Source organism: Lissotriton vulgaris, chromosome 5 (assembly GCF_964263255.1).
Source record: "Lissotriton vulgaris chromosome 5, aLisVul1.2, whole genome shotgun sequence".
Lineage (NCBI taxonomy): Eukaryota > Metazoa > Chordata > Amphibia > Caudata > Salamandridae > Lissotriton > Lissotriton vulgaris.
The window spans coordinates 1,409,858,687-1,409,883,114 of record NC_141693.1 but is presented as its reverse complement, the minus strand read 5'-3'; positions in this window follow the sequence as shown (position 1 = coordinate 1,409,883,114).

Below are 24,428 nucleotides of genomic sequence, written 5' to 3'. Positions count from 1 at the left end.
GTTACCTTTCAATAGCATGCGAAAGCCGGAATCAAAAGTTTAAGGGCATCAGTGGCTCTATACTTCGGACGTCAGGATCGCGTCCAGTTTGTGCTATAGCAGAAAGAATGGGAAACTCGGCTTAGTGCAATCTAGGGAGCAAGGGCCACAGTATGGACGTGTAATAAAATAAAAACAGCTACTTACAAAGACACAATTGTGGCTTGCCTCGCCCTGGGTTTCACGAATGTGGGAATAGAGCGCTGAAATAAAGATTTAGGAGTCAGCGCGTGGAGAATCAAAATAACCCGTGACTCAATGATGGGGACCATCTAACCCGCAATCTATAGCGCCCTACTTACTGAGTCATGATGAGACTGCGCCTCTCCCAGGGGTGCTCGGTCAATGCCGGTTTCAGCGTGGGGGTTTGTCCACTGAGGCGGGTTGTATACTTGGCGCCGGTCACGTGGTGTTGAACACCCAAGAGTGGGTTGACACTCACATTATTGTTTAAAAAGCTTGTGTACATTCCACTCCACGTGATACTGCCAATGATCCTTGAATTTTCTGCAGTGCCCTGCCTCTGCTCTTTTTCCTTGCCTGAAAAACACCCTTTTTCTCACCCTACATCTAATTTTCCCTTTCTCTGTCAGTACGGCACAGGCTTGTGTCTTGTTATTATTGTATTGTATACTTGGCATTGATTTTTGATAATAAATTCCTGTCCCGGCTGGGGCAGGATATCTTGGTCTGTATAGTCTCCATTGTGTTTCTATACTACATTGTACATATGTTGAATAAGCTAGGTTCCACTGTTTCCTATAACGAAGTTATACCCATGGTACTTAGCTATCCGCTGGGTTCCCCTTGTCTTTGTAAAACGTAGAAAAAAGAAACAGCAAGAAAAGGCAAAACGAGATGATGATTTCTTCTTAGTAGAAGAAATTTTGGGTGATAAAGCCTTCCAGCAGAAGTTATCTGAGGAAAATCAACAGATAGGGAAATATCTAACTTGGTCAACAAAATTTAAAAAAAACAACCAGGTGATAGATGAAAGCAAGAACCCTGCTATCTGTGCTATGACACTGGAAGATATGACCATAGCTGAGGTGTTCCTTTGGCATTATTGGAACATTTATGAAGAAGCTGAGGTGGTTCCCCGAAGAAGGCTCATAGAATATTTCCATAAACTCTGGCTACGCCATCTTCCGAGCTCTGAAAAAAGTGATTTGGTTAAAAATAAAATTATCTATCCAAGGTGTCCAATGCCATTAACAATATGGCAAACTCGAAATCTAGTGGAAGCTACGGCATTCCTACTAAAGTTTTATGATTTTCGTGAAGGATCTTTTCCCTTTTTAACAGCTCTGTTTAATAGAATCTGAGCGGGGATAGAAATCCAAAACGCTTTCAAAGAGTACATAATTATTAGCTTCCTTAAAAAAGACAACAATTCTCCCAATGATAACATGTATTATCGCCCAATAAGTTTGCTAAATACAAACTATAAGCTCTTTATAAAAATGTGGGCAGGGCGGTTGTCTTTTAAGGAACAACTGATGATACAGAAAGTTCAGAATGAGTTTCTTCCTAAAAGATCAAGGTCTACAAATAAGCATTTTCTGACACAAGCAATGGACTATTTTCCAGGAAATAAACAAAAAGCTGCATTTTTAATGATGTACGCGAAAAGGCGTTTGATTTTGTTAATTGGCAAGTGCTATTCTATATCTTAGAGCAATTATGATTTTCAGCTCATTTTTTAAACATGTTTAAGAACCTTTATGATGGGACAAAGGCAAAGAATATTGTAAACTCCAAGGAAGCTGGGATAGTGAAGATTAATCGAGACACTCGGCAGGGGTGTTCTCTGTCCCTGTTCCTTTTTACTTTTTTTTCGAACGTCTGGCAATTAGGATTCGGAACAATGGAGAAATGTTGCCATCTATAGCAGGTATGTCTAAAATCAAGTGTTTAGCCAACAACATCAACAAAATCTCCTGGTCTAGGGCAACGGCCCGACACGGGTGAGCTGGGACTTCCCAAACAGGTCATGGTACTGACAAGAAAACGCCTCAAAGGGCACGGGTGTGAAGTCTCTGTCTGCCCCACTCACCACAAGGCTTCCTTTTGCCTGGCTTCCTCCTGCTTATGGGCACGTCCACTTCCATGGCAACGGACCCCGCCCACAGTCAGGCTACTCTGCCTGACTTCCGTGTCGCACTCGAGGTGCGGCACGTCTCTTCTCTGGGCAGATGCAGGGTGGGCTCCTGCATTCAAATAAGCATCAACGTGGGGTGGGCTCCCGCTCAAAGAGGCATCAAAATGCAGGGTGGACTCCTGTTTAACAGGAGCAGAAAATTGGAAACCCGAGGGAATCCCCATGCCAGGATTCCCTCCTAACAGGTCGCATCCTTGCGCTGCAGGGCACCTGTTCTCTCCCCATCCAGGAAGATAGATATATATATATATATATATATATATATATATATATATATATATATATATATATATATATATATATATATATATATATATATTTGCATATTGCTCACAAGGAGCTTAGGCAAAGTTCCAGGGGCACAAGGCTGGGTCTGGGAGCCCAGCAGCCGCAAGTCCCCAGAAGCAAGGAAGCACAAGCACACACATGGGGTCACAGAGCCAGTACTTATACCACATTTCCCATTGCTCTACCCTGGCACAGGGCTGGGGAACCAGTCCCAACTGGTTCCGGGGGGTAATGAAGCACTTTGTTTACACAGCTCCTCTTCCCGTTTGTCAGGTGGGGGGGCTCAGACTTTAAACAAACCACAGGGGGGCAGAGCTAACATTCACCTAGGTTGGTACAGACCTATTCAGGGTCAGGGGACTACTCCTCCCACTACTCCAAATGCAGATCTTCTTTTCAGCCTAGCGCTGACTTACCCTGCCCTCCCTGGAGCCATACACACCTCACCAGCCTCTGTCACTCCAGAGCCAGAAATGCAATAAACTTCAGGTAGGCAGACACGTAGCACACAGAAATGCCAACTTCTAAAAGTGGCATTTCTAAAATAGTGTTAATAAATATGTGCACACCATTGTATAGCATTTATTATTACTATTCCAAAAATACCAAACTTGACCGTGCTGCTCCTCTCATATTAGGAATAACCACTGAAACACTTATCAGGTAATCCCCAATGCATTCCTATTGGGGGGCAGCCTCACAGCAGTGAGAAACCAAAATGACTGTTTGTCACTACCAGGACATGTCACACACTTAAGGTACATGTCCTACCTTTTATCTACAATGCACCCTGCCCATAGGGCTAGCAAGGGCCTACCTTAGGGGTGACTGACATGCAGTAAAAAGGTTGGTCACAGACGTGGCACCACTTTAGGTGTCACTTCACAGCCGGATTAAAACTGTGCGCTCAGGCCCTGCAAGAGGCCTGAGACAGGCTTGAAAGGATACTTTGGTGGGTGGTGCAATCAGCACTGCAAGCCCACCAGTATCATTTACTTTACTGGCCCTGGGTATCTGAGATCCCACTTTACAAGGGACTGACAGGTAAATTAAATATGCCAAACAAGTGTAGACCAATCATACCATGTTTACCACAGACAGCACACGCATAATACACTGGACAGCAGTGCTAAAGTGCCTAGTGTCCTAAGACCACCTACACCATATCATAAAAAAGGCTAGGAGGATGGCAAAAAGTTCAGGGATGACCTTGCAAAAAGGGCCAAGTCCAACATTAATTCTTTCAGGGTTTTTTGTAGGTTCATTATACAATTCTCATTATTCATGTTTGGGGTAATGGGTAATAGAAAACAGAGCCTTGGTTGATTCATGAAGTATATTGTGTGTTTTTTTTGGTGCAATACTTGTTTATGTAAAACAACTGCACTGAGTTAATCAATTTACACCCACACTCCATGGAACCATTGAGGACTTTTGAACATGAATGGCTAGATATTGCACTATTAGCACTGATGCACTTTAGATTGGAGACACTTCAGAATTTGAAACTAGCCGAGCTGAATTTGTTAATTTTATAACCACTGCCTATTGAATTGTTGAATATTCTCAATATGAGTGGTTGGATTGTCTATTAATATTAACACATTTTAGGTTTCAGATTCACATTGACTTCTTTGAGACAGTAATAATGCTATTAGAATCAATATTTGTATATTAATAATGTCCAGGCTGTATACTGAAGTTAGGAATCTAGGTAGCTGTTTTTGGTGTAATTTAGGAATTAATAGTGTGTGACCTATGTGTTGCACCAGAGCACTTAACTGTCTTTTTACATCTAGCAAGGCTTATCTTGTACTTCTCTCCTGCAATGTGGTATGTGATATATATTTACGTGTTTTGGAGAAAAAATCTTCTGTTTCTCAGGTATATCCTGTTAAATAAAAAATAAATAAAATAAATACGCGGTCAAACAAAAGCCAAATTTGGGGTGGCACAATTACCATTGGCCCATGACTTATATGTAAACTATTGGAAAACACCACACCAGACAGATCGGAGAAAAGAACAGCAATTGCTGCTAAGAGAACTCCCACACGACAACATTGACATTGCAGCCCTTAGCAAAACTTGCCTTGCTGTTGAAGGACAGCTGTCTGATTCAGGTGGTGGCCGGAGGAGATATGAGCGATGCAAATCTGGAGCTGGCTTTGTAATCAAAAATAATCTTATTCAGAAACTTGTCAGCCTCCCTGAGGGTGCCAACGGGCAACTCATGGCAATGTAGCTCCTGCTTCAAAATGGAAGAAAAGCCACTTTGATCAGTGCATACGCTACCACAATGGCTAACCCTGAGGATGTGAAGGAGAAATTCTCTGAAGAATTAGATGTCCTGCTATTGTCAGTGTACCACAGGGGCAGGCTGATTCTGCTTGGCGATTTTAACTCAAGAGTAAGATGAGGTGCTGCAGCCTGCGGATGAGTCATTGGGAGAAATGGAGTAGGCAAGAGTAACTGCAAAGTACTGCTACTCCTGAAAACCTGTGGAGCACACGACCTTCTGATCACCAACATTATCATCCGTCACCCTACTCAGGACTTTGTGAATGCATTTTGGCTCCAAGCACTGGCATATAATTGACTATGTCATCATCAGGAGAAGGGACAAAGACTATGTGCGCAGCTGACTGCTGGCTGTATCACAGGATCATAGTCTCATAGTATCCAAAATGAAGCTCCATATCATGCAAAAGAGACAACACCAAGGCAGTAAGGCCCTCAAAAGTATCAATGTGTTGAAATTGAAGAACAGAAGCTTCACTGAAAATCTAATGAAAGACCTAGAGAAGGAGCTTGTTGATTTTCGTCTTGAGGTTGACGCAGAGAAAGGACTGGGAACGATTCGATAACACTGTGCACACAGCTACATCAAAGGTATTAGGCTATTCCCACACAGGCATCAAGACTGGTTTGATTAAAGTAATGTAGAAATCTGAGCCTTACTTTCTGAAAAGCACTACCTTCATCAGTCCCATCCGTATGACCCATGCTCAGCGGCAAAGAAGACTGCCTTTCTCAATGCTTGTAGAACAGTACAAAAGAAACTGCGCAAAATACAGGACTCATGGCTGAGCTCCAAAAACAGAAGAGATACAGGCGTACACAGATTCCAAGCTGTTTTATGAAGCATCAACACCCTTTATGGACCATCGTCTTTTGGGAGATCTGCCCTCCTAAGTTCAGATGGCACTATACCCTTTACAGAGAAGACACAGATCCTCCAGAGATGGGCTAAAGATTTTGAAGCCATGTTTAACTTCCCCTCAATCATCAACGATGAGGCCTCAGGTTGCAGTCAGCTACTCCATTGAAGCTCCTTCAGAAGAAGACGATATGAAGAAATTCATCAACTGCTGTCAAGTGCAAAACCCCATGGTCAGATACCATTCCAGCAAAAGTTCACAAAGTCATGGTACCATACTGCTCTGGAAAGTCGCTGGGGTGTTTCAGTCCTTCTCAAAGCAAAGATTGATTCCACACGGACTAAGAGACATCCATCGTACACCTATATATAAATGGAAGGGCAATCACCAAGTATATGGCAATTGCCGCTTACTCTCGCTGCTCTCATCAGAGCGGAAAATTCTTGCACAAGTTATGCTGCACCATCTGATCACTCACCTGGAGCAAGGCTACCTGCCAGAAATGCAGTGCGGCTTTCGCAAGGGACGTGGAACCACTGACATGTTCTTTGTAGCACGCCAACTGCAGGAGAAGTGTCAAGAGCAGACTCTTGAGCTCTATAATATTTGCGGAACTCACAAAAGCATTTGACACTCAATCTCCAGGGACTGTGGAGGATAATGTTGAAATTCATTTGCTTTTACAGAGTCATACTAATGGTACAGCAACTTCATGACAAAATGATGGCTCATGTCCTGGATGATGGTGAAACATTTTGAGGCCTTCTGAGTCTCCAACGGCATAAAGCAAGGGCGTGTTCTAGCACCCATGTTGTTCAAGATGATATTCCCAGCCACTCTGATTGATGCCTTCCAATGTAGCACTCAAGGAGTAGACCTGAGCTACAGAATTGACAGGAAACACTTCAATTTGAGGTGACTGCTTGCCATCACCAATGTGAAGGAAACTGTGCTGTAAGACTGACTCTTCTGATGATTGTGCTCTGAATACTAGTTCAGAGCTTGAAATGCATCTCAGTATGGATACATTTTCATCTGCATGCAGCAACTTCGATATCAACATCAATAAGATTGAGGTTATGCATCAACGAGCTCCCCATGCTCAATACACCAGAACCATCCATCACAGTAAATAAACAGAGACTCTAGGCAGTGGACTACTTCATGTACCTGGGCAGTACCCTTTCCCAATCAGTGTCAATTGATGCTGAAGTAAACTGCACAGTTGCAAAACCCAGCTAGGCATTTGGCAGATGGTGTGCTAACATTTGGGAACATTGAGTGATCAGCTTACCATCAAAGCTGAAGGTCTGCCAAGCAGTGGTGCTTCCAACTCTGCTTTATGCCTGCGAGACGTGGACTGTCTACCAGAGTTATGCACGACGGCTCACCACTTCCACATGACCAGCCTGCGCAAGCTTCTGAGTAGCAGATAGAAGGAGAAAGTGGGGAATACTGAAGTCCTTTCCAGAGCGAGTCTGCCTTCCATTCATACGCTGCTGATGACAGCAGATGCCATATAGGCTGGGCATGTGTCAGAATGTCATATGAGCACATCCCCTAATAGCTTTTCTACAGAGAACTCACTTAGGGAAAGTGCTCCTGCAGAGAACAGAAGAAGCAGTTCATGGACACAATGAGGGCCTCCCTCAGTTCTAGGATACACTCCAGGGTGAGTTGTGCACTCTACAAATAAACATAAGAAATAGCAAAACAGTGTAGTTTGCTTACAATGTTTAAATATATGCATTGGTATATAGCCACATGTATAAATATGAATATCTGTTTTATACACACCTATAATGTCACATTTAAACATTGTAAGCAAACAACACTGTTTTGCAGAGAAAGATAGTTGGAGAAATTAATATGTGTGGCAAGGTGCAGGGTCTGTTTACACATAAACACGTTTGGTTAAAATGTTGAAAGCTATGTATGTGTGATTATATACCTGGTAATGTGAAGATATATGACTATTAGGTTTTTTGGCAGGACAAGAGTGAATGATCTCTGGATCTTGTAGCATTTAGACACCTGTTTTCACTCTTTTTGTAGCTTTCAGGTGTCATTATGTGCATATTATCTCGAGTGCAAGCTTTCTCCATTCTTCAGTTAGAGACTGGTTCTGAAAGCAGAGGTGTCAAATATCTTTCTTCTGACGAACTAAGGAGTATTAGGGGATAACTTAATGGATACAACATAAACTTTGCGAGCACTCATGAGCTCGTGACTGCTGTGTGTCATAGCTACGAGGATGTGCGGTCCTGCTTGAATTTTGGCACAGAGACGTTGTATTGATTGTTGGTGTGGCTACACCACCTACGAGTGCTTATCTGATCGAATGAGATCTCCGCTGGGAACTGGGGTGATTGATGAGTATAGACGCCTTTTGACTTTTGCTGAATATCCTTAATCATCCTAAATTGAAACCGAGTACTTGTATGAATTCTGATGCTAATTATTAGATGGGATATGGGCACACCCTTACCTGACATCAGTATTGGTCAAAACCATCATGAACACTTTAAAAGTTAAAATGTGATAAAATAGCATAACTAAAATGACAAAAGCGTATAATCATGTACTGTTCGCTTGATTCCCCCTCCAGGAGCCTTATTTATGAAGGCCTTGCGTCAGTTTTGCGCCGCCGGTGCGTCACTTTTTGTGACGCACCAGAGGTGTAAAAAATGCGCCCTGTTGCGCCATATTTAAAAAGTGACGCATCTAGGTAGATGCGTCACTTTTTAAACCCCTGCGCCACATTATACCTGCGTCAGGTATAATGTGTGCAGAGGGGGTGTTCCCCCGCAAAAAGCCTTGTAATAGTGACGCAGTGAAATCTATGAGATTTCACTGCGTCACTTTTAGGACGCTGTTGCGTCAAAATCTTGCGCCTGCCTCACAGCAGGCGTAAGACTGACGCAAGCCCTTTCACATGGGGCTTTCCCCATGTGAAAGGACGCATTGCTGGAGTTGCGTCACTTTTGTGACACAGTCCAGCAATGCGTCACTTTTGCGCTTACAGATACGTCAGAAATACTGACGTATCTGTAACTCCTTGCGACATGATGCGTCATACATTAAATATGACGCATCAGGAATGTCGCAAGGAGTGCGCAGTGAAAAGTGACGCATCGCTGTTTTCACGCAGCGATGCGTCACTTTTCATAAATGAGGCCCCATGTTTTTAAATGTTTGTTAATTCGTAATGTTTTTCAGTGTGTGACTACGAAGGCTACCACCCCTGACTCTGTCCGAGGAAGAAGGACCCTCTCTAACTAAGGGTAAGAAAGAAAGCATTTGTTAATATTCTGGTGCCACTTACAATGTATGTGTATTACCATTAGCACATAGGATCAGTAACAAGGCTTTGTGACCAAAATGTGGTTTCTATTGAAAACCTAAAAGAGAGAATGAGTAACTCATTTATATAAAAAAATTAGTTGAGTTGTCACGATTATATTTTAGAGAGGGAGTTTGTCTTAAAACAATTGACCACCTCTGTTTTTTAATGTCACTTAACACGGGTGTGGTAACCCAGTTGTAATATCACTTGGGCAAGTATGGTTTTTATCTATGTTTTATTGGGGACCACCCAGCATAGAGACACCTAATAATCATGTTTTCTTTTCATTTCCAATAGGTATGTGATATACTACTTGTAGCATTATTTCAGGTAGGCCTTTTGATTTGAAGGTGTACCCCGTTTTTCCCTGGGACATGGGAGGCACCATTGTAGACTTACATGTAGGGATCTTATAGCCCTGACAAATGCCCCAGACCTACATGACTCTTAGTGTGGGCAGTAGCATGTTGGCCGTTTAGCAGATGGACTAGAGACATTCTCTAAAGTATCGATCTCTTCATTGTGTTTTTATTGTACCTCAGGTCCTCACTAATAAAGGTGATAATCGAGAAACCTGATGGAATTTTTAAATAACCTAGATCGAGTTTTATCCTGGAAGATTTCTGTAAGAACTCCCTCCTTCCAAAACGCTGTCACGGAGGTTGAGTCCGCCCTGGTAGTACCATCTCACCAGGGTGGGGAGAGGATGTCTATGATGAAGCATGACACAATATTGTGTGTGAGACATCCTCTTTCATTAAGGGCGGCCTCTTAGATACCCCCTTAGGTTTGTTTCTCTAGGGATAATAGGTGGCATTCTCTCCCTCCACTTCTCTATTTTCCAGCCTCTCTAAGGCCGTTGGATGCCTACTTTTTTGTGGTGATCATTGTTTGAAAAGAGATAGTAGGTAGGCCCTTCGTTTCTTTCCTCTTGTCTCTCCTGTTTGTGGTTAATGTTTCTTCTGTCTTGGACATTCTTGGTATGTATGTGGTTCCTCCTTTTGCATTGACCCGCAGGTCTCTAGTGCAGACCAGGATGTGAAAAGCATCAGTTTCTGATCGATTTAAGTCTGTTTCCCTCAACCTCTAATGCTCTCTGTCAATTTCCCTAATCTTGCTGCTGCTTCATTTTCTTCTTCACAATCCAGGTGTGAATCCTCACAGGGTCATTTCAGATGATAGTCTGGAAGATTTCAGGGAAGCTTGGAATGTCCCTGGGCTTTCACAGGAGGTTATTCATGGTCTCCTTCACTCATTGAAGTTAGAAATATGTTGGGTCAGTGCGGGCTAGATGGTGTGTGGGCCTACAGATTGATTCCATTTCTTCCCTCTAGTAGAGGTAGCTAATTTTCTAATGCTGTTATTTTTGAATGGTAATGCTTACAAGATGATCATTCTGCATAGGTCAGGAAAATTGACCTGACATAGTCTTGGCAAGGGTGAACCTGATGGAAACCATTTTAATGCGTGTAGGTCTATACAGTCTATTTGTTGGGAAGCTATGTCCAAGTTTTCTGCTGTATGGGATGTACGAATGCTTCTGGATTACCCCATTGGCCTGCCAATGAATTCCTTTCTTTAAAACAACTATCCATCTCATATCTTACCCTTCTGTTTTCTGAATTTCATGTTTGTTTTAATTAGGACTCGGTGCACTTTAGCATTGCTAGCCAGTGAGTAGGTGTTGGCAGGATGTGTAGGATGGAGCTGTACCCCGCCCCACTTACATTTTAAATGGTTGCCTCCAGCACACTTACAAACGAGTTTGACACAATTCTATTATCACCAAGACCACTTTGATCCTGGGCAGGGGAAGAAAAAAAAATTCCATAGCAACCGCAAAGAGCTGGTGAACGGAGCGCTGAAACTTTTCAGACACTCATACCCAGTCACAGATCTGGGTTGAATCCATCATCATTCTCTAGCTCACTTTGCCACCTCAGTTCAGACCCACCTATATGCAAATTAATCTTGACCCCGTGCCTCAACAGTCCAGCCTGAACTGCCAAGTCAGGTCTTCGCTGGACCGTAAACAAGCATCCTGGGAAGAAACAAAATTTCTATAATCAGATGTAGGATAGCCTAGATATTTCCACCACTTCAAAGGCTGGCACTAGGATTAAATATTAGACCCTCAGGCCAACTCTTCAGTATACTCCTGGACTTGCAGCGGACCCCTAGAAGGACTGCCTTGTAATTCATGGGACTGCCCAGCTACTTGAAGCTTGCCTTGTATCCTCAGAAGACTGCCTTGCTGCTTGAAGCCTGACTTGCTGCTAGTACCCCATGCTACCAGAGTGACAACAATCGCAAGTTGGCTGGCCTCCTGTGTGAGCTACAGGGGCAAGACAGGTTCCAGAGACTTTGAATCTGCATCTGGCCTCTTCACAAAGTGAGTCCTGACCGCCCAAGTGATGCCCCATCAGTACTGGACACATGGAAGTGATGCTAAATGTGCTCTTCCAGCCAAAACCTGAAACTGTGCACTTAGAAAAGCCTATTCACCCAAGGTGCATTGCTGTTCAGCCTGACTGTGCGGTAGCTCCGGCTACATTCTGTTCCACAGCAGCAAATCTTGTTCAGCAAACCGCCGTGTAATCGTATGCAGCCTTGCAGAACCTTTGTTGGCTACAGCCAACAGCTTTGACCCACTAGAGATTTTTGGCTTCCAAATAGGTGCCAAAGTTCGAACATAGAAATCTTCACTGTACCTTCTTCCATCAGCTCCCTGAATGATGATGCCTCCTCCTCTGACACTGCTGGCTTTGATGTCATACTTATTAGTTGTTACTAAAACATTTTTAAAAAGTGAAAGATTTCTCGTGTATTATGTTTTAACTTTTTTACTGTTTGTGTGCTGCATAACTATTTAGCACAGTGCCTCTAAGTTAAGCCTGACTACTTTTGTGTCAAGCTATCAGAGGGTTATGCATAGGTTAATTTAATGGGTTTGTGGGTCTTCATGACCAGGATTGTGGTTGTTGCTGGAGAAGGGCCTTCACCCCCCCAATCATAAACACAATTTGTTACACTTTTCTACAAGGAAAATGCTATAGTTCTCTTCCCTCTCCATGGGTTAATATATGCTCAGAGGTTGTAGTCGTGAACTGGTCAGCAGCCAGGTGCAGCCCAATGTGTCTTTTCAGAGCAGTTCCAGAATATGCTGAAAGGCTCAGGCATCTGCAATTCAAGCTGGACTAGGCTGCGGCACAATCGGTCATATGCCAAGGATTCCTAACTTCATTTTTCATACTGTTGAGGTTGAGTAAATTCTAGGTAAGTGATATCAGAAAGAAGAAACAGCCTTTAAGAGGTAAGAGGAGGCACCACAGAAGTTCCGCATAAAGCATGCCTGACCCAGTGATCTCGCTCTCTGAGTGTGATAAAAAATTAGCACCATTTAGGTGACCATTGTTGGAAACAGTGATTTTTGATAGTCCAATGTCTCTGAAGTTCAAAAAAGCTAGGTCAGAGTTAGTCAAACGAGAGACAGGTCTCAGTTCTACTTTAATTCTTCTGCGTTCGATTACTCAAGTGCCAATGAGGTGAAGATTTTTGCAGTTAATAGATTTAGAGTCTGCCTAGAGCTAGTAAAAGGCTGGTAGAACTAGAGTAGTGAGTGTCATAGGGAAGGCGGGCCTGAGTCAGCATGTCATCAATATGACATCAATGTATGCTTCTGAAATACAAATAGACTTGTATATCATCAGTCATTTGTAAGGTGTGCTTGACTCCCCTTTTTTTCGGCCTCCATTTAGTAAAATAACTGTAGGCGACTTTTAATTAGCAAATTATAGGAATGTCAATAAAATGAGCACCTTTGATTTGGGAAATAATAACTTTTATTATGAAAACAGAAACGGTCAAATTAGTTTGTGGTGTGAGCAGTACAAAGATTGATATTATTATTGTTAATTGTTATTATTATTAAAATAGTTGTTTGCTCACTTGATAGTTTTAACTGCCCATCCAACCTAACTGTATTACACATACCAAATTTATGTATGCTTAGGGCTAATCCTAATGGTGTGTATGAACATTTTTTGACCGTGAATACGTTTGCAAAACATTTGTATTTACCACCTACGTCAAGTTGATGGTAACCTATTCACAAATGAGAAGGGGTCCCTAAGGGACCCCTTCCCCTTTCAGAATGGTTGTAAAATTATTTTAAGAGCAGGCAGTGGTCCAATGGACAACTAGCTTCTCTCAAAAAATGAAAAGAAACCATTTCCTCGTTTTTTTTAAACACTTCCCATTTTCTTGAAGGAAAACAAGCTGCATTTAAAAGAAAAAGATTACTTTATTTAAAAACAATTTCAGACGTAGTAGTTTGCTGACCACAGCAGGTTACCATCCCCGTGATTTTAGCGGTTCCTAGGGGGTCTCAAATTTCGATCTATCTCTTTAATATTAATGAGATAGGTCAATTTGCGAGCCACTAGGAATCGGTATCTGAAACTCATAGAGTTTCATACATTGGAAATTGAGATTACCTAATTGCGGTTCTCAGAAAATCGTAATTAGGTAATCACAGTTTCTAAATTTGATTCATGAGGCTAAGGTCTGCCATCCCTTTTACCTTGGTTTTCGACACAGTTGCTTTCAGGTCCACGGTCATAAAAATTCACTTCTTCTGGCACCTTGCAGCTTACATTACAACAGAAGCCCTGCCATATTAAAGATGGCAAGGCAAAAAAACAGTCAATTGCCCATATGCATTTGGAGAAAACATTAAAAGTCCGGAACATTACAGGTGGTTTACTTTTACTACTAACTTTGGTGCTTGGCTTTTAAAAACAAAAATAATGTAGAGTGGTCTGCCATGCTGGCTATTCTGGCTAATAGTGTTTCCTTTACCAAAGATGCTTCACCCATGTCAATCTACCAGGCAGACTCTAAATGAGCCTGAAGATTTTGAACACCATCATTCACCCAATGCATCAGCAAGAAATTGAAGAAATAGTCCCCCGAAAAGCTGGCTAGAGGAATACATGCTAAGCAGTAAAGCTAAATCAAGAAATACAGTATTTAATTTTACCTCTGCACTTGTCGACCTATTTATTATTGCGTTACGATTTTTGGAAAACACAATAATTATTTGAATATATTGAATGCCATCTGGTTTTCTAGTTAATTTTGGAAAGTGTGCTCTTGCATAGCAAGAAGGGAAGAATCTTTTTAGTGCCCCCTCACTTAAATAGAATGTTTAAATTGAACTGAATGCTGGAAATGTATTCTCAAATGTGTTCCTCATCCTCTACCTTGCCTAAAATAAAGATTTTCAGTTCCAATAGATCCATATTTTATAGGCGGAGGTGCTCCTCTATTGGTGTGTTTTCGTCCAACCATTTGCCCATTGATTAATTCACTCATTCATCCACTCTCCGATTCACGTGAGTGGATGAATGAGAGAATTAATCAATGGGTGAATGGTTGGATAATAGTGAACACTAGTCTCGAATAGCTTTATGCCATGGGTACTCAATTTCAATTTTCAAACAAGCTTTATTCGATTTTTGAAATAAAATCATAAAAGCATAAAATCACATTTTTACACAAAGATTTTTTTAAACTAGACAAATTACAGTCTATACTATACAAGGTAGGCTAGATTGATATCTAAAAAGAAACCGTCTTTGGTCCTCTAAAAAGTATTAAAAAACAGTACGATTACATTAATAGTGTTTTATCAAACAGAGCCAGTTACAGGGAACTTCTAAATTTTATGACAGCTTTTAAAAAACACGAGACAGCATAAATAACATGTTCATCTCCTAATTGTAGAAGTTTCACGAATGCTGATCTACATGTACGGATCCCCCAGGATTTAAGGATTGGTAACAAAAACTTCTTTCTGGGATTCACGTAAAATCTGCAAAATAAAGTGAATGTTCGATTGGGATGAACTCGGCAGCAGACCAATCATTACTAGTTGGTAGAGTGACCATACGAAAAAAGATGCCCAATCTGAAGTGTGTCAACAACATGCAGGAGTAGGGGCTCTGGACCAGGACAAGGTACGATTGCAATCCCTCGCAAGGTGTAATTTCCTGAAATCTGAGCACAGTATTTTTAGATTTTTCATAATTCACAAACGTTCTCGCGAGGGCCAAATTTACAGTCTGGTTTGTGTCCAAGTGCCGCACTGGTGGGGCCGGGCTCAGTGGGGGAGGGGAAGGGGCTAGAGCAACAACAAAAAACAGATCATGAGGTTGAACAAAGGCCCCTGCAACGGACGCCTTCGTCTACTGAGCCACCAGTACCGGCATAAACATCTCACACACTCACTCACACACACCCTCACACACATACACACACTCACACACTCACACACACTCACACACTCACACACACTCACACACTCTGCATGTCTCCCTCTGTCGCACACGGTCTGTCTGTCAGTCTCCCTCCCTCTCTCTCCCTGTGTCCATCCCTCTGTCTCCCTCCCTCTCCTTCTGTCTCTCTCTGTCTGTCTCCCTCTGTCTCCCTCCCTCAGTCTCCCTTCCTTTCTGTCTCCCTCCCTCTCTGTCTCCCTCCCCCTCTGTCCCCCTCACCCTCTGTCTCCCTTCCCCTCTGCCTCTCTATGCCTGTCCCCATCTACCTGTTTCCTTCTGCCTGTCTCCTCTGCCTGTCTCCCTCTGACTGTCTCCCTCCTTCTGTCTCCCACCCTCTGTCTCCCTCCCTATCTGTCTCCATTCCTCTCAGCCTCCCTCCCTCTCTGTCTCCCTCCCTCTCCATCTCCCTCCCTCTCCATCTCCCTCCCTCTCTCTGTCTCCCTCTCTCTCTGTCTCCCTCTCTCTCTTTCTCTCTCTTTCTGCCTCCCTCTCTCTCTGCCCCCCTCTCCCTCTGCCTCCCTCTCTCTCTGTCTCTCTCTGTCTGCCCCTCTCTCTGTCTCCCTCTCTCTCTCTCTCTCTTAATGCCTCCTTTTCTCTCTGCCTCCCTCGCTCTCTGTCTCCCTTTGTCTCCCTCTCCATCTACCTCCCTTCCTCTCCGTCTCCCTCCCTCCCTGTCTCCCTCCCTCTCTGTCTATCCCTCTCTATCTGTCTGCCTTTCTCTCTTTCTTTCCCTTTGTCTTCCTGTCTCTCTGCCTCCCTCTCTCTCTGTCACCCTCTCTCTCTTTCTACCTCCCTCTCTATCTGCCTCTCTATCTCTCTGCCTCCCTCTCTCTCTGTCTCTCTTTCTCTCTGTCTCCCTCTCTCTCTCTCTGCCTCCCTCTCTCTCTGTCACCCTCTCGCTATCTCCCTCTCTCTCTCTCTCTGCCACCCTCTCTCTCTGTCTCCCTCTCTCTCTGTCTCTGTCTCCCTCTGTCTCTGTCTCCCTCCCTCTCTATCTTCCTCCCTCTCTGTCTCTCCCTCCGTCTCCCTCTGTCTCCGTCTCCCTCTCTCTCTGTCTCCCACTCTCTCTGTCTCCCTCCCTCTGTTTCCATCCCTCTGTCTCCCTCCCTCTCTGTCTCCTTCCCTCTCTGTCTCCCTCCCTCTCTGTCTCCCTCCCTCTCTGTCTCCCTCCCTCTCTGTCTCCCTCCCTCTCTCTGTCTCCCTCTTTCTCTGTTTCCCTCTGCCTCCCTCTATCTCTGTCTCCCTCTCTCTCTGTCTCCCTCTCGTTCTGTCTCCCCCTCTCTCTGCCTCCCTCTCCCTCTGCCTCCCTCTCTCACTCTGACTCATTCTCTCTCTGTCTCCCTCTCTCTCTGTCTCCCTCACTCTCTGTCTCCTTCCTCCCTGTCTCCCTCCCTCCCTATCTCCCCCTCTATCTCTGTCTCTCTCTCTCTGTTTCTCTCTCTCTGCCTACCTCTCTCTCTGCCTCCCTCTCTCTGCCTCACTCTCTCTCTTTCTATCTGCCTCCCTCTCTGCCTCCCTCTCTCTCTCCCTCTCTCACTGTCTCCCTCTCTCTCTGCCTGCCCCTCTCTCTGTCTCCCTCTCGCTCTGTCTCCCTCTGTCTCTCTCTCTCTGTCTCCCTCTCTCTCTCTCTGTCTCCCTCCCTCTCTGTCTCCCTCCCTTTCTGTCTCTCCTGCTCTGTCTCCCTCTCTCTCTCTGTCTCCCTTTGTCTCTCTGCCTCCCTCTCTCTCTGTCTCCCTCCCTTTGTCTCTCTCCCTCTGTCTCCCTTCCTCTGTCTCCCTCCCTCTGTCTCCCTCTCTGTCTCCCTCCGTATCCTTCTCAGTCTCCCTCCATCTCTGTCTCCTCCTCTCTGTCTCATCCTCTCTGTTTCTATCTCCTCCTCTCTGTCTCTCTGCCTCTCTATCTCTGCCTCTATCTGTCTCTGCCTCTGTCTGTCTCTGCCTCTGTCTGTCTCTGCCTCTGTCTGTCTCTGCCTCTGTCTGCCTCTGCCTTTGTCTGTCCCTGGCTGTCCCTGTCTGTCTCTGTCTGTCCCTGCCCCCCCTGTCTCCCTCTCCGCCTCTCTGTCCCTGTCTCTGTCTCTATTGCTGTCTGTCTCTGCCTCTATCTGTATGTGTCTGTCTCTGCCTCTATCTGTCCCTGCCTCTATCTGTCCCTGCCTCTAGCTTTCTCTCTGTCTCTATCGCTCTCTATCTCTGTCTCTGCCTCTACCTCCATCTGTCTCTGCCTCTGTCTCTGCCTCTATCAGTCTCTGCCACGGTCAGTCTGTTCCGTTCTCTGCCTCTATCTAGCTCTGTCTGCCCCTGCCTCTATCTGACTCTGCCTCTGTCAGTCTGTCCCTGTCTCTATCTGCCCCTGCCTCTATCTGTCTCTGTCTCTATATGTCTCTATCTGCCCCAGCCTCTATCTGTCTTCTTCTCTGCCTGTCACTGCCCCTATCTGTCTCTGCCCCTGCCTGTCCCTGTCTGTCTCTGTCTATCTGTCTCTATCTGTCTCTGCCCCTATCTGTCTCTGCCCCTATCTGTCTCTGCCCCTATCTGTCTCTGCCTCTATCTGTCTCTGCCTCTATCTGTCTCTGCCTCTATCTGTCTCTACCTCTGTCAGTCTGTCCCTGTCTCTACCTCTATCTGCCCCTGCCTCTATCTGCCCCTGCCTCTATCTGTCTCTGTCTCCATATGTCTCTACCCCTATCTATCTCTGCCCCATCTGTCCCTGCCCCTATATCCCTCTTGCTCTGTCTGCCCCTGCCTATGTCTGTATCTGCCTCTGTCTGTCTCTGCCTCTGTCTGTCTGTCTCTGTCTATATGTCTCTGTCTGTTTCTGTCTCTATCTATCTCTGCCCCTATCTGTCTCTGCCCCTATCTGTTACAGCCCCTATCTGTCTCTGCCTCTATCTGTCTCTGCCTCTTTCAGTCTGCCCCTTACTGTCTCTGCCCCTATGTGCCTCTGCCCATGTCTGTCTCTGCCCCTATCTGCTGCTGCCCCTATCTGCCCCAGCCTCTATCTGCCCCTGTCTGTCTCTGCCCCCGTCTGTCTCTGGCACCTGTCTGTCTCTGCCCCTGTCTGTCACTGTGTCTCAGGCAGTTCACAAGTACTGTGTTTAAACGTCCCCGTCACCAGCCCAGAGACAGCCGCCCACACCCTCCCTCTCCCTGTGTAATGTAAAAGCCAGCTCGTTTTCTCTCAGAAATTGCTGCTTTGTAAAGTTTGTGTCCCACCGCTGGGCCTGGGGTCACAGCTCTCACCCCGGAGCAGTCAGAATAAAGCCCCCCTTTGGCGCCAGTCACCTGAGTACTTCCCAGGTCTTTAAAAGACCATTTAATTGTTGATGAGGCCTTGATGTATTTTACCTCTTTTTTGAGCCCTTGCATCTCCACTCTGACTATGCCTGGAATCACCCGGCCCCCATAAATCAGCCCCCATAAATAAGCAACAGTCTGTGTTTGCAGACACTTTAAAAACAATAAAAAATAATACAGGCATGATGTCTGCATGGTCCGCGGGCCGCACAGGAAGTCTTGCCGGGCCGCTGGCGGCGCGCGGGCCGCACTATGAGTACCCGTGCTCTATGCCGACTGTTCGGCTGGAATTGCTACTTTGGGGGCAAATTTACAAGCCCTTAGCACCACTGGAGCATCACTTTTCTTTATGCTTCAGTGGCGATGTGTGCAGGCCTACACAGCCTTGTAAATATGGCCCTCTTTCAAGCAGTACTCTGCCTCAAAGGGGAGTGTCATGGATGTTGCCGTGGCTGTTCCCATGCAACACCCATGGCTTTTTGACTCCCCCGCAGGGTCACAAGGATTCATAAATCTGAGGCAGAAACCAAAACCAGCGGCTTTCCAGGGGAGACGTTAGAGTGGTGCAACGGGGAGAAACACTTTTATCTCCCCTCGTGTATTGCTCTTTCTATGTGTGCTGCATTTTGCAGCACATATAGAAGGAGCAAAACAACATTATGCTTGTTTTTGTGCAGGAAGGTGTCCCTTCCTGCCATAACACAATCATCCTGCAACGCAGACACCCTTGCGTCATAGTGCAAGGGTGCCTGTGTTGGTGAACAGCTGCTGTTTGTGCACCAACGCAGGGGAGAGCACAGAGGTGCACCATATTCTTGCCAATACAGCACATCTCTACTTTGTGGCAGCTTTGCGCCATTTCATTGTAAATATGCCTCTTTGTTTCCATCTTGATTTCACCTCGTAATGGCGGCTGATTATCTTACTTCCTGAAAGTCAGTTAGGGAGCGTCAGTAGCACAATACATGTTCTTACTATTACACTTTAGCACTCGTTCTTTGATCATGGCTGTGTCATTTATTAACTCTAACCCAACTGATTGTTGTTTGGAGATAATGTTCTGTTCTTGTTTTGAATAACATCTGTTCCTTTACAAATCTCGTTTTAGTGGTGGTACCTAGCCCTTGAGTTTCTTGTTATTTCAGTTACCTTTGCTGTAAGTTTGGAATTGTTTTTATTGTTTCTCCACTTTCCCTGCCTGGTGTGAGGTGGGAATTCCCTTTCAACACTTCCACTCCTGACGGGAGCTAAGGTGTAGCCCTCACTAATCATGGGCAGCTGCAGCTAAGATAGACCGCTGGCGTTAGAAGATGAGCGTTTTTACTACTGTACCTTAGAGCTATTCTTTTATTTCTGGAGCATTGTGCATTTTCTCATACCCAACCAAGAGCTGCCTGAACAGTATGTCCTGTTATTCTCTTAAATGGTTTTACCTTGTATTGGCTAAGATTCCTGTCACTACTTACATGTGTAATTACTCTTTCTGCTGAGTTCTTCATTATTTTGGTTATGTCTGTTGATAGTCTGGTTTAGTTTGCCAAGTTTCCCTGCCTACGCCTACCTGGTGTGGGGTGGGGGTTTTCTTCTGTTATTTCTGGTCCCTACATCACTAACTTCACTATTAATGCAGCTGTGGTTTAGATACTCAGAAAATGCATGCATCGGCCCACCTCTTGAATGCCAAAGGCATGCCTAAGGCGAGCTACTCTCTGCTCACTGTGGTCATTCGGAAAGGGAAGCAGTGCTGCCAGATTTCCATTATGGTCACCATGGTCAGGTGAGTAACTCTGAATAAGTTATTACTCAACTATACTCTGACTGAGTCAACTAAAACAGCTTTGCAAATAGAAACCCTAACAAAAGATAGAAATGTTAGATTGCTACTACGCAAGGACACATGAATGAGGCATGTTTCACCTCCATCCTGCTTAATGCCTGCCATGCGCTTGGTAGTAAATAAACATTTGTTAAAAACATTGGGGCATATTACCAAGCAATAGCGATAATTATCACTATTGCTTGGTTAGAGACAAAAATTTACCGCTGAGCTGCGACGATTTTTTCCGCAAATAAACCTTGGTATTACAAAGGTTTATCGCAAATGCGATAAAAATCGCCGCAATGCATGAATATCGCTGAAAAGTCAGCAATATTCATGCATTACCGAGCTAATGCTCTTAGCCATGTTATCCACCTCCCATTGGATAACATGGCTGTTAGACGGACCGGGAGGGTCGGCCGAGGACAAGAGGAGAGGTCTCCGGGGAGAGCCGTCTCCAGCGATCGTACAGACGAGTAACTTCCCCCCCACAGAAGGACACCACACAAAGATAAGGTTTACGTTCTTTATAAGCAAACTTAAAGTACGGTAGAATGGTACAAGGAGGTCTGGACTCAGGGGTCCCCTCGATTCTAGTCTCTCGGACGGGAAGGGGGTAGCGGGACAGTCTTGTTACCAATCTGGCAGAGGTGATGATATGATGGATAGCTCACAATCCTCGAGCTCGGCGTTCTAGATGGACGGGCCGCGGCAGCGCCGGCAGGTCCCGAGAGGATCGTAGGTAGCGACGGTCGGCGGCGGCGCCAGCAGGTCCCGGTGAAGATGGTAGTTACAACGGTCCGCGGCAGCGCCAGCTGGTCCCGACGAGGATGAAGGATTCAGAAGGTTGCGGCAGCGCCAGCAGGCAAGACGATAGTTCTCAAGGCAGGGCTACGGCAGCGCCAGTAGTCCGTCAAGGATGAGTTCTTCACGGCGTCTCTCGACTCCAGGATACAACTGCCTTCCTGCTCTGGAGCTGCCTCAGTTATAGGTCTGGCGCCCTTTGATGTCCGGACCCTCGCACTGGGAGGTCGGGAGGTCCGGGATGAGGGAGTCCAGACACCCAGCAGGGGGGTGGAGCCAGCGCCCGGGGAGGCTGGGGGCGATCGGCACCTGGTGGGGGAGAGCCATCGACACTTCTTTCTCCCATTGACCTGCCAAGTGGTCCGTTCACCTCCTGGGTGGATGGTGGTGCCGGTATGTCGGGGCCTGGCCAGGCCCAGGGTTGGGGTCGAGCTGAGGCCACGCGGCCTCGTGGTGCAGTGTCCAAGATGGCGGCTGGGCCGGGCAATGGTGCTGACGGTGGCCCGGGCCAGTGATACAGAGATATCCGGGAGCAGGCGTCCCGTAGGGGACGGGTTGCGGGTTGCTTCTGTGGGTAGCACCTGGAGAGCCGGTGTCCGGGCCCTGTCATGCGGGGAGGGAGCGAGCCCTTCATGGGGCCTGTCCAACATGCGTCCCCCCCAGCTGAAGGCGGGGAGAGTCACCCATCCTCTTGGGGACTCTCCTCGTCGAGGCGGAAAAAGCGGGACAGGCCATCCTCGTTGGCGTGGTCTTGGCCAGGTCGATGTTCCACAGTGAAGTCCATCCCCTGCAGGGAGATTGCTGGCCTTGATGGTGAGGCCGGCCCGTTGGAGGGCCTGCAGGACCTCTCGGAGGTGGTGGAGGTGGTCGGACCAGTGGCGGCTGTACACAGCGATATCATCCAGGTAGGCGGCGCTGAACTCCTCAAGTCCCGCCAAGACCTGGTTTACCAGTCGCTGAAAAGTAGCTGGGGCATTCTTCATGTCGAATGGCATGACTTTGAAATGGTAGTGGCCATCGGGGGTGGAAAAGGCGGATCGTTCTTGAGCCCGGGGGGTGAGACCGATCTGCCAGTAGCCCGCTGTTAGGTCGAAAATGCTGAGGTAGCGGGCAGCTCCCAGGCGGTCGATCAGTTCATCCGCTCGGGGGATGGGATGAGCGTCGGTTCTGGTGACAGCGTTCAGGCCCCGATAGTCGACGCAGAATCGGAGCTCAGGGGTGGTGCCGGGGGCAGCCGCTTTGGGGACCAGCACGACCGGGCTGGCCCAGGGGCTGTCCGAAGGCTCGATGACCCCGAGCGTGAGCATCTTTGACACCTCCTCTTGGATGCAGGCCCGTACCCGATCTGGTACGCGGTACGCCCGATGTCTGATAGGGGGACTGTCCCCAGTGTCCACGTCGTGCACGCACCAGGGGGTGACTCCTGGGGTGAGGGAAAACAGGGTCGCAAACTGCAGCAGGAGGTCCCGGCAGCCTTGGCGCTGTTCCGGGGTGAGGGCATCTGAGAGTCGGACCCCGTCCACGGAGCCATCTTTCTCCCGGGTCTTTAGGAGATCAGGGGGAGGTTCGGAGTCTTCTTCTGTTCCGGTGTCTGTAGCCATCAGGAGGCTGAGCTCCGAGCGCACAAAGTGGGGTTTGAGTCTATTGGCGTGGAGGACCCGGAGGGGGTTCCGTGGGGATTCCATATCGATGAGGTAGGTGACGAGGCTCTTGCGCTCGACCACCTTGAAGGGCCCCGTCCACTTGTCCTGCAAGGCACATGGCTCGGTGGGGGACATCACCCACACTTGTTGGCCCGGTTCGAATTCGATGGAGGAGGCATTTTGATCGTACCACTTTTTCATGTCCTCCTGACTGGCCTCAAGGTTTGCCTTCGCCATTTCTCTGAATCGCCTGGTCTGATTGCGTAGGGTCAGGAGGTACTTGAAGACATCTGGAGGGGTCTTTAGGGGGGCCATCTCCCAACCTTCTTTGACTAGGCTGAGGGGCCCCGCCCACAGGGTGTCCATACAAGAGTTCGAACGGGCTGAAGCCGAGGGACTTCTGGGGGACTTCTCGATATGCGAAGAGGAGGCACGGCAGTAGCACATCCCACTGGCGACGGAGGGGCTCTTCCAACCCCTCAATCATCCCTTTGAGCGTGCGGTTGAACCGCTCGACTAGTCCGTTTCCTTGAGGGTGATAAGGGGTCGTGAATCGGTAGGTGACCCCGCACTGTTGCCAGAGGGACTTCATATATTTGGAAATAAAGTTCGTGCCTCTGTCGCTGACGTCTTCTCGGGGGAAGCCCACCCGGGAGAAGATCCCCATTAAGGCCCGGCCAACCACCGGGGCTGTTACAGTTCGCAGGGGAACGGCCTCGGGGTAGCGGGTGGCGTGGTCCACCAGTACCAGGATGAACCGATGTCCTTGTGCTGTACGGGGGTCCAGGGGCCCCACAATGTCTATTCCCACCCTCTCGAACGGGGTGGTGACAACTGGGAAGGGTTGTAGAGGTGCTTTAAGTTTGCGGCCGCTCTTCCCGCTGGCCTGGCACGTGGGGCAGGACCGGCAGTGGTTGAGGACATCGTTTCTCATCTTGGGCCAGAAAAAGTGGGTCACCAGGCGACTGTAGGTTTTGTCCTGACCCAGGTGTCCAGCCAGGGGGACATCGTGGGCCAAATTTAACAGGAAGTCTCTAAAACGGAGGGGCACCACCAACACTCGACTGGCCCCTAACTCCGCGATTCTCTGTTCACTGTACAACAGGTCGTTGTCCCAGTAGATCCAATGGGCTCCGGTGGTGTCCCCTGCGCTCTGGGCGAGGGCTTGCTGGCGGAGTCCCTCGAGGGAGGCACAGGTCTTCTGCTCTTGACGGAACTGTTCCTGAGTGGGCCCCCCTTCTTGACGCCACTGAGCCAGGCCGGGAAGGTCCTGGTGCTGAGCGAGCCCTTCGGGAGTTTGCTCTGGGGTGTTAGTATGGTCGGTGTCCTCTACTGGAGCGATCGGGGGAGGAGGTGCTGGCCATTCGGGTTCTTCTGGTCGGGGGATGGTACGGGCGGCCATGGACCGGGTGGTTACGCATGCCCAGTCTGGGAGGCCCAACATCCCCAGGTTCTCTCTTCTTTCCACGGCGGCCCACGGGGAGCTCTCAAGATCGTTCCCCAGGAGACAGTCCACGGGGGCATCATCTCGGACCG